The sequence below is a fragment of the Choloepus didactylus genome (genome assembly GCF_015220235.1).
Source record: "Choloepus didactylus isolate mChoDid1 chromosome 11 unlocalized genomic scaffold, mChoDid1.pri SUPER_11_unloc4, whole genome shotgun sequence".
NCBI lineage: Eukaryota > Metazoa > Chordata > Mammalia > Pilosa > Megalonychidae > Choloepus > Choloepus didactylus.
The window spans coordinates 562,988-573,896 of record NW_023637581.1 but is presented as its reverse complement, the minus strand read 5'-3'; the positions used below and the strand labels follow the sequence as shown (position 1 = coordinate 573,896).

The window sequence follows — 10,909 nt, the reverse complement described above, 5'->3', positions numbered from 1 at the left end:
TCCATTTCCAACACAATCAATAGCAAACTCTCACCTGGAATGTAGAAGACCCTCCCAGCCTTTAACCCTATAATTTGGGGTATAAAGTAAGGATATTCTGGCTGCTTATAAATACTGGTGGCCCTTTGGGTGGGGCACAGAACATGCCAGAAAGAGGCTTCAGGGCTCAGAGTGGCCATGGGGAAGAGGGCATCCTACAGCTTGAGCCTGTCAAGACAACTCAGAAGTACAGGCCACAGGACAGGGTTCCCTGTCTGCTCTTCCTTTTTAAAGAAGTGACCAGGAGAACTTCATCATTTCCAGAAACCCACAAGGAAAGTCCAACCTGCCTGGTGTGTGGATCAGGTTGTCCCCTCTTAGACCCTCAATCCCCAGCTCTGTGGTCTGTAGAGTCATCAGAGGCCCAGGGCTCTGCAGTGATTACCTTTGGGGGAGGATAAAATCCAGAGGCTGCAGTAGGGTCTGCATCACCAGATAGACCCCTACCTGTAGGTCTGCTTGTCCACAGATGGTGCCTGGACCCTCTTCCAGTACAGGCTCCAGGTGTTCCCCCAGGGTGGGTCAGTGAATGAATCCTGCATGTAAAGAAATTGCACAACCCACTGCCAGGAGGAAGGAACACAGGCCCTGTGGGTACAAGCAGGAACTCATAGCAGAGAGGCAGGTGGCAGCATGGATGTTCATGAGTGCTCAGCCAAGGGGAACAGCCTCACTGAGGGCACCAGCATCAGCCCTGATAAGGTCTCAGTATCTCTGAGAAAGCATGGTCACACCAGCAATATACAGCACCTTTCTGCTCTGTTGGTCTTTGCTTCCAGGGTCCAAAACAATGTCAGATTTTGCTGACTTAAAATTTTGATTTGGTGGCCTGCAGCTGAGAAGCAGCAGTGGGAATGGACATGGCAGTGCATGTGCTGGGCCACCCCTCACTGTGGTTTCACCCATCAAAGGACATGGGTGAAACTGAAAGCAATCAGCCCCTGATGAAAAGCAGCCAATATCCTAAAGAAGCCTAAGAAAATGCCAGAATTCAGCACAGAATTCTGGAGGAAGTAATTCTAGGTTTTCCAGGAAAAGCTTCAAACTGGATTACAGATTAGAGAAATATATAACTAAATCAAAGAAAGGAAAAGATGAGAGCTTTGTTAATCCTTGGCCAACTTGAAAAAGCCCCTCTATACCAAATGCCCTCAGATTGATGATTATAGAAAAAGATCATGGCAATATTCCACATTCCAAAGAGGAACTTGATAAAGAACTCCCAGGGCTTAAGCCCTATTCCAGCAATGACTCTGAAGAAGTTGGAGTGAAGGAAGCTGGCTGAAGAGACACATGGCTGGGACATTCAACAGTTATGGTAGAAATGGATGAGCTCATATTTCTCATGGATCCCATTTTTAGCCATCGTGTTTCACCACCACAGTACATGGGTCCAAAATGCTTTTGTCATCCTCAATGCACAATAAGCAAGCTGTCTCCAATATATGTGGTCCTTATCAGTCAAAACCACTATGATCACCTGGACTACAATTCTGTCATTGCTCTGAATGAGTGATTCAGTAATGAGTAGAGAGGGTTTGTGCCTTTGGGTCTCCTTGACTGGGTCGTGCAGAAATGCAGCTGAGAGAATGTGATTGAGCTGGACCAGCGGGAGGAGAATTGTGTCCTCAGACATGATAAGGTCATCTTTGTCTTTCCGCCATCCAAGCACTGGTGAAAGAGGACTCTGATGGATGACAATAAGGTTCTGTGGGGCAGCTTGTCTGTCTTGGGACCTTGGAATAGATTCTTTTTTTGCAGGAGATACTAGTTGTTGCCCTGCTTTTGAAAAGATAGGAAAAAAAATTTGAACCTTTTGACCTTGCAGCTATTCTTATTGGAGCTTATGAACCCAGGTGGTTTATGAAATGGCAGCACATAGACCCAGAAGAAGCTGTAAGGATTCACACTGATGTTCAAGCAGAGAAATCTGTGGCAATTCACTGGGGAACATTTGTCTTAGCAAATGAGCATTACTTAGACCCTCCTGTGAAACTTCATTAAGCTCTAGGAAGATACAGACTTATGACTGAAGATTTCTTTGTCTTGAAGCATGGAGAATCAAGATACCTAACTAGAGATGATAAAAACTTTGAATATATGTGAGCACAAGGGCTTTAAATGAAAAAGGCTTCCTCTAATCTGAATTTGAAAAGCAAATGAAAAAACTAATAAGTTCATCAAAATTATGAGCTTTTACGTTTGAAACAACCTCAGGAAGTTTGCGTTTTAAGTCTTGTGTAATAACTTGCTTACTAATAGGATTGCCAGTTAATATAAATGATGGAAGAAGGTAGGTGGTTCATTTAAATAGTTACTTAGCTCATGTGGATTTTACATCTCATTTCCATGGTATAAGAATAGACATTTCTTTAAATGGTAGGATTTTCTGAGGAAATGAAAAACTGAGTTTAAAGACTCATTGCTTTTCTTCTATTCTTCACAGCCTTGCACAAGGTGAGTCAAGAGTGTCTACTTAGTTGTTTTTTCAGAGGCCTGCATTTGAATAAAAATATATTTCTTATTTTCACATTATAGTAATTGACTCCCACATTCTTACAGACATAGCAGTTCTTGCTCTGTGAAGACCAGCATATATCCCAAATATTAAGTATTTTTTAAGAATGAAAAATAGGAGTTTGGGCTAGTTACAATTTTTAAAGGTCTACAATTTTTTTTATAAGAGGAGAACTCTATTTTGAGAACCCTATTTTAGTGCCTATCTACAATCCCAAAGTTAAAAGCCCTCCTAGTTGCACAGAGCAAGGGAAGGGGTATGGTTCTGAGAACATGATATATGAATTTTTCAATTTTTAATCTAAAAGTCTGACCTTCTAAGCACAAATGTAGCTACAGGAAAATAATTATTTTACAAATATAAATGCAAGACTTAAATGTTAATAGACCATATACTTTGAATTTTCTCTCCATTTTTTTCTATACTCATATTTTTCTGCTTTCTTGAGTCTATTTCTAAAGATACATATAAAATGTATTTTATGAATTAAAAAAATTTGCTTTATCATGGTGTCATTATAGAAAATTGCAGACCTCACACCAATACTGGGCCTCAGGGACTAAACCTCAGATTTTGTGCACCTCCAACCCATCACCCATGAGGAACCCAAGACATCACAGGCCACCATTGTGGCTGGTTCCTCATGTGGCTGGGATGCTAGCCCTTTGCCCTTCTCATTTTACCTGTCACTTTGGGTTTCACCTTTCACCTTTACATTTGCATATTAGGTTTTACTTTGCCCTCATTAAGGTATAAGGTGTGACTACTTTACCTTGCTCTGCCCACTTTCTCTCTACCTAAAATATTTTGGAGAGTATCTTTCATTGCTAAAGACAAGCTGCCATGGATGTGAAAAGCTCTGTGTGGACAGAAATGTAGGAGAGAAGCAAGTTGAGATTGGAGGTTCATTTATGCCTTGAGTCTACAAAGTTGTAAGAAAAAAGACAAAAATACATCCCCTCATCTCAGACACAAAATAACTTTTGCCTGGCCAGGTCCCTAATGCTTTCCCCTCCCTGTATGGCACTCACATCCACAGAGCAACCACCAAACCCTGGTGGCCAGCTGTGCAGGACTCTCTGATCAAAAAAAATCCATGGTCATTTGGCCCATGACTCTAACTTCCCTTTCTTCTATTTCCTCCTCCCTGGAAACTTTCAAAGCCTTCTCAGGTAAAAGAAATGCTGTTTAAGTGCTAATATGACCATGTCTGGTTCAAACACATAGAAGAATGTGTTAGCTCTTCTCCCTCCAAGAAAAATAGAAGTAAGAAGCCATGGGCCCAGAACAGTGAAGCTGTGTAATGTCAGTGGTGAGGAGACCAGCAGGTGTGGAAGGTCCAAAGTTCTGCAGACACAGGGAGCAGAAGAAGGCTCATGGCTGACAGACATCTGATGTAAAGCTGAGGAACAGGGTAGGGGGCATGGTGGGGAAGGAGCAGGGTAAATGGCTGTGATGGTTTGCAGCTCTGTACCACAGAAAAACATGTTCTTAAATTTAATTCATACTGTCAACCTTTTGATGAGCTTACTTCAGTTAGGGTGTAGCCCAGTCAAAAAGGAAGGTGTTTTAATCCTATTACTGAAGAGCTTAGAGGGAGAATCACAGAGGGAGAGAAAGCTAAAGGGGACAGACAGAAGCTGAAAGTCCATGGAAGCTGGAGTAGACAGGAGAAGCCAAGAGAGGCCACCAGGTCATTACCATGTGACCAAAAATTCAAGACCATGGATCCTCAGCAGACAGCCCCACACATCACAGTCCTCTGTGAGAAAGCATCACCTTGATGGCAACTTGATTTTGGACTTCCCCTAGACTCAAAACCATGAGCCAATAAATTCTCTTTGTTTAAGCCAGTTGCTTGGAATTTGCTTTGGCAGCTAGGAGAACCAAAACTCTGGCCAAGTGTCTGTATGGAGTCAGCAGCAACCCATGGGCAGGGAATTCCAGAAACCTGGAGAGAATGATCTTTGAAGACCAAGGAAGCTAGCAAATTACATTTGTTGGTCCATGACATGAAGACCAACTCCCTCATCCCAACCTGAAATCTACATTGACTGTCCCAATTCATAGACATGGGGCCCCATGTCAGCCACACTGTTTAACAGGGAAAAGCACATGTGAATCTCTAATGGTGAAAGAAAGCAGCCAGTTGAAAGACAAACATGGAAAGACTAAAAATCACTTTCTGGAGGAAACTTGTCCTCTTTCTGTCTGTGCATCCTACTCTATACAAAGCAGGGACAGAATCCAATCTCAAAAGGACCCTTTTGGACAGTGAAGAATATTTTTAAAAATTTCAAATTAGCATTCTCAGAGAAATATAAGAAGATACTGTAGCCTTAAGAAGGTAATGCATTCATTTCCTGGATGTTGAATAAATAACCAAATAGAGGGTTGGCTTAACAACAGAAATGTTTTGGCTCATAGTTTCAGAACCTAGAAGACTTGCTTCCTTTCATGGCTGGTATCTTTGCCTGGCCAGCAATCTTTGTGGTTCTTTGGTTTTTCTGTCACATGGTAATGCATATGGCAGGATCTTCTTTCTCTTCCAAGTTCCATTAACTTCCAGCTTCTGGATGCTCCCCTAGGCATCTCTATCCATCCCCATTTCCATTATTTTAATATTAATAATAATGATGGAAATGAAGAAAGAAAAAAAGTGTCCAGTCTCATATCAAACATTCCATTTTGTTTTCAGGTAAATTTACAATATTTCAACTCAATATATATCATTTCTTTCCTTCATCTGGACATATTTGAAAACTGCTGAACCATACTCTAAAAGAATTTTCCTCAAATTGTGTTTATCCAGTGTTTCTTCAAGATGAGATTGAGTTTATGAATTTCAGGCAGGTATGGCAGAAAATTATTTTGCCTTCAGGTTGATTTTTTTAAAATGACTTTTTAATTTGTATTTCTTTTCATGGTATTTATTTTATTTTAAACTTCATAAACTAAAACAAGCACAAAACTCAAATATCACCACCTTATAACAAAACAAAACAAAGTTTCAAAAAAATAAAATAACCTGAAATAACTTCTTTGCTTCCATCATTGTCCAAGTTTGCATTAATGTGTTACCTTCAATCCAGTTGATTCAAGATTTGTAATATTATAAACAGTACTCTTCATACATTCCATGTATTTTCTTAAGGTTCTTGTTTATTGCTGCACAGTCCTGTGTTTCTTATTTCCATTTCTTGTCATCTAGTTCCAATTAGACTACTTTGTATCCCTCATATCCACTTTCAAATATTGACTTCTCTACTGAAAATGTTTTTGTAGATTAAAATTTTATAAGATTTCCCCCCTTGTTTTTAAAGGTTTCTTAATATCCTTCCAGAAGTAAGTGAGTGAAATGGTAAGGAAATTACAAAATTATGCAAATTTTTTCCTGGATTAATTCATAAGGTATATAGTACTTTTGTCAGCATAAATGTGACATTTATAATACAGAATGTAATCACTGAAACTGGTTATTACTATCCCTCTCAAAGGCCTGACTTACAATTTAAAACACAGCTTAAATTAATTATTTCACAAATTTATTTCCAGATTACATAGTACTTATATATTGTAAAATAAAATACATAGATTTTAAATAGTTCCAAAAATGTTGATAGATGTCTTTTATTAATTAAAAAAATAAACAAAACTCTAAAATCTCTTGTTTTATTAATATGTTTTCCAGGTATTTATGCAAACATGTAGTTATGTATTGCAATCTGAAAATTGAAATATATAACTGTGAAATAGCATCCAAATATACTTCGGATATGGTACTTATCTTTTATCATTCAGGTATTTATTTGTTTTGCTTTCCTATTCTATAGTATATTAAAAATTAATGTTTGCATTTCTTTATAATTCATTTTTATTGGGATATATTCACATATCATGCAGTCATACAAAGCAAAGCATACGTTCAATTGTTTACAGTACCATTATACAGTTGTGCATTCATCACCAAAATTAATTTTTGATATTTTCATTACCACACATACAAAAATAAGATTAAAAATTAAAGTCAAAAAGAACAATTAAAGTAAAAAAGAACACTGGGTGTTCTTTTTCTACCCTCATTTTTCTACTCATCCATCCATAAACTAGACAAATGGGAGTGTGGTCCATGTGGTTTCCCCAATCACATTGTCACCCCTCATAAGCTACATTGTTATACAATTGTCTTCAAGATTCATGAGTTCTGGGTGGTAGTTTGATAGTCTCAGGTATTTACTGCTAGCTATTCCTATTCATTAGAACCTAAAAAGGGTTGTCTACATTGTGCATAAGAGTGCCCACCAGAGTGATCTCTTGGCTTCTTTTGGAATCTTTCTGCCACTGAAACTTTATTTCATTTCCTTTCACATCCTCCTTTTGGTCAAGAAGATGTACTCCATCCCATGATGCCAGGACTAGATTCCTCTCTGGGAGTCATATTCCATGTTGCCAGGGAGATTCACTCCCCTGGGTGTCAGATCCATGTAGGGGGGAGGGCAGTGATTTCACCTGCCAAGTTAGCTTAGCTGGAGAGAGAGGGCCACATCAGAGCAACAAAGAGGCATTCAGGAGGAGGATCTTAGGCACAATTATAGGGAGGCCTAGCCTCTCCTTTGTAGCAACAGTCTTCCCAAGGGCAAGTCCTGTGGTAGAGGGCTCATTGAATCAAACCACCAGTGCCCTATGTCTGTGAGAACATCAGCAACCATTGCAGTGGGGAAGCCCAACAACCCTCCATTCTCCACCAGCTCCCAAAGGGGGCTCTGCATATTTATTTCATTGTTTTTTTATTTTGTTAATTAACTCTTTTTTTAAAATCAACTACATAAAAAAAATAAAAATCATACAATAAAAAAAGTTTCAAACAAATCATAACAAGGGTGTAAGATGAATACAACTAACCTAAGAAAACTACTTTATTTCCAACATGTTCCCACTGTATCCCAAGAAAGTTACCTAATATAGCAACATTTCTGTGAAACTCTTCCTATGATACCCATCAGAAATTAACAGACCTTAGTCATTCCTGGGCATTCCCGGAACATTAAATTTAACCTTAATAGCTTATCTGTTCTTATTGGATTATCATTGCCCTTCCTTAATTGCCATCTGTCACTAGTTCCCCTATATTCTACATTATAAACCATTTGTTTTACATTTTTCAATGTTCACATTTGTGGTAGCATATATTTCTCTTTTTGTGCCTGGCTTATTTCACTCAGCTTTATGTCTTCAAGGTTCATCCATGTTGTCATACATTTCACAAAATCACTCCTTCTTATAGCTGTGTAGTATTCCATCATGTGTATATGCCACATTTTAGTTATCCACTCATCTGTTGAAGGACATTTGTGTTGTTTCCATCTCTTTGCAATTGAGAATAATGCTGCTATAAACATTGGCATGCAGATATCTGTTCTTGTCCCTGCTTTCAGATATTCTGGATATGTACTGAGAAGTGCAATTGCTGGATTGAAGGGTAACTCTATATCTAGTTTTCTAAGAAACTACCAGACTGACTTCCAGAGGGGCTGAACCATTATACTGCCCCACCAACAATGAAAGAGAGTTCCAATTTCTCCACATCTCCTCCAGCATTTGTAGTTTCCTGTTTGTTTAATGGCAGCCATTCAAATTGGTGTGAGATGCTATCCCATTGTGGACTTAATTTGCATCTCTCTAATAGCTAGTGATGCTGAACACTTTTTCATTTCTTGGCCATTTGTATTTCCTCTTCAGAGAACTGTCTTTTCATATCTTTTGCCCATTTTATAATTCAGCTGTCTGTACTAATGTTATTGAGTTGTAGGATTTCTTTACATATGCAAGGTATCAGTCTTCTGTCAGATACATGGTTTCAAAAAATTTTTTCCCATTGAGTTGGCTGTCTCTTCACCTTTTTGACAAATTTCTTTGAGGTACAGAAACATCTAAGCTTGAGGAGTTCCCATTTATCTATTTTTTTCTTTTGTTGCTTGTGCTTTGGATGTAAAGTCTACGAAGTGGCCACCTAATACAAGGACTTGAAGATTTTTTCCCTACATTATCTTCTAGGAGTTTTATGGTACTGTCTTTTACATTGAGATCTTTGATGTACTTTGAATTATTTTTTGTGTAGGGTGTGAGGTATGGGTCCTCTTTCATTCTTTTGTATATGGATATCCGAGTCACCCAGCCCCATTTGTTGATAAGACTGCTATGTCCCAGTTCAGTGGCTTTAGGGGCCTTATCGAGATCAGTCATCCATAGAACTGGAGGTCTATCTCTGAATTCTCAATTAGATTCCATTTATCAGTATGTCTATCTTTGTGCCACTACCATTCTCTTTTGACAACTGTGGCTTTTTAATAAGCTTCCAAGTCAGGGAGTATAAGTCTTCCCACTTTGTTTTTCTTTTTTAGAGTGTCTTTAGCAATTTGAGGCATCATCCTTTTCCAAGTAAATTTGATAGCTAGCTTTTCCCATTCAGCAAAGTGGGTTGTTGGAATTTTGATTGGGATTGCATTGAATCTATAGATGAGTATGTGTTGAATTGACATCTTAATAAGATTTAGCCTTCCTATCCATGAACATAGAATATTTTTCCATCTTTTAAGGTCCACTTCTATTTCTTTTAGTTGAGTTATGTATTTACTTCATATATGTCTTTTATATCTTTGTTAAGTTTATTCCTATGTACTTGATATTTTTATTTGCTATTGAAAATGGTATCTTTTTCCTCAGTGTCTCCTCAATTTGTTCATTTCCAACATATAGAAACATTGCTGACTTATGTGCATTAATCTTGCATCCTGCTGTTTAGCTAAATTTGTTTATTAGCTCTATTAGCTCTATTATTGATTTCTCAGAGTTTTCCAGATATAAAATCATATCATCTGCAAACAATGACAGTTTTACTTCTTCCTTTCCAATTTGGATCCCTTTTATTTCTTTGTCATGCTGTATTGCTCTGGCTACCATTTCCAGCACAATTTTGAATAACACTGGTGACAGCAGGCATTCTTGTCTTTTTCCTGATCTTACGGGTAAGGCTTTAAGTATCTCACTGTTGAGTACTATGCTGGCTGTGGGATTTTCATATATATGCTTTATCATATTGAGGAAGATTCCTTCAATTCTATCTTTTGAAGTGTTTCTATCAAAAAGGGAAGTTGGATTTTGTCGAATGCTTCTTCAACATCTATTGAGATGATCATTTGATTTTTCTGCTTTGATTTGTTACTGTGTTGTAATACAGTGATGGATTTTCTTATGTTGAAACATCCTTGCATGCCTGGAATGAACCTCACTTACTCAGGGTATATAATTTTTATAATGTGTCCTTGGATTCAATTCGCAAGTATTTTTGTTGAGAATTATTCCATCTATATTCATCAGGGAGACAGGCCTGTAGTTTTACTTTTTTGTAGCATCTTTGCCTGGTTTTGATGTTAGATTGCTGTTAGCCTCATAAAATGAGTTAGGTAGTGTTCCATTTTCTTTGATGTTTTGAAAGATTTTGAGTAAGATTGGTGTCAGTTCTTTTTGGAAAGTTTGGTAGAATTCCCCTGTGAAGCCATCTGACCCTGGGCATTTATTTGTGGGAAACTTTTTGATGACTGGATCTTTTTTCTTGTGATTGGTTGGTTGAGGTTTTCTATTTGTTCTCTGGTCATTCTAGGTTCTTCATATGTTTCCAGGAAATTGTCTATTTCCTCTACATTATCAAGTTTGTTGGCATAAAGTTAGTCATAGTATTCTCTTAAAATTTTTTTAATTTCTTCAGTCATGTCATATTTCTCATTCATTATTTTGTTCATATGAGTCTTCTGTCTTTTTGATTTTGTCAGTCTAGCTAGGGACTTGTCAATCTTGTTGATCTTCTCAAGAACCAACTTTTGGTGTTATTTATCCTCTACTGTTTTTTTTTTTCCTCTATGTCATTTTTTTCTGCTTTAATCATTGTTATTTCTTTCCTTCTTCTTGGTTTAGGATTGGTTTTCTGTTCATTTCTAGTTTCTTCAGTTAATTCATTAATTCTTTCATTTTGTCTCTTTCTTCCTTTTTAATGTATGCACTTAGTGCTATAAATTTCCCCCTCAGTACAGCTTTTGCTGCATCCCATAGGTTTGGGTATGTTGTGTTCTCATTTTCATTCCTCTCTATATATTTAGCAATTTCTCTTGCTATTTCTTCTTTAAATCACTGATTTTTTTAGGAGAGTGTTGTTTAACCTTCAGGTATTTGGGAATTTTCTAAGTATCTTATGGTTATTGACTTCTAATTGTATTCCATTGTGGTCAGAGAAAGTGCTTTGAAAAATTTTAATTTTTTTTAAATTTGTTGAAGCTTGTTTTATGTCCCAGCATATGA

General features: G+C 37.5%; 1 pseudogene; it reads left to right on the top strand.

Moving 5' to 3' along the window:
- Nucleotides 1-953: 953 nt before the first annotated feature.
- Nucleotides 954-2,145, top strand: LOC119524682 (annotated as a pseudogene).
- The last annotated feature ends 8,764 nt before the right edge of the window (nucleotides 2,146-10,909 follow it).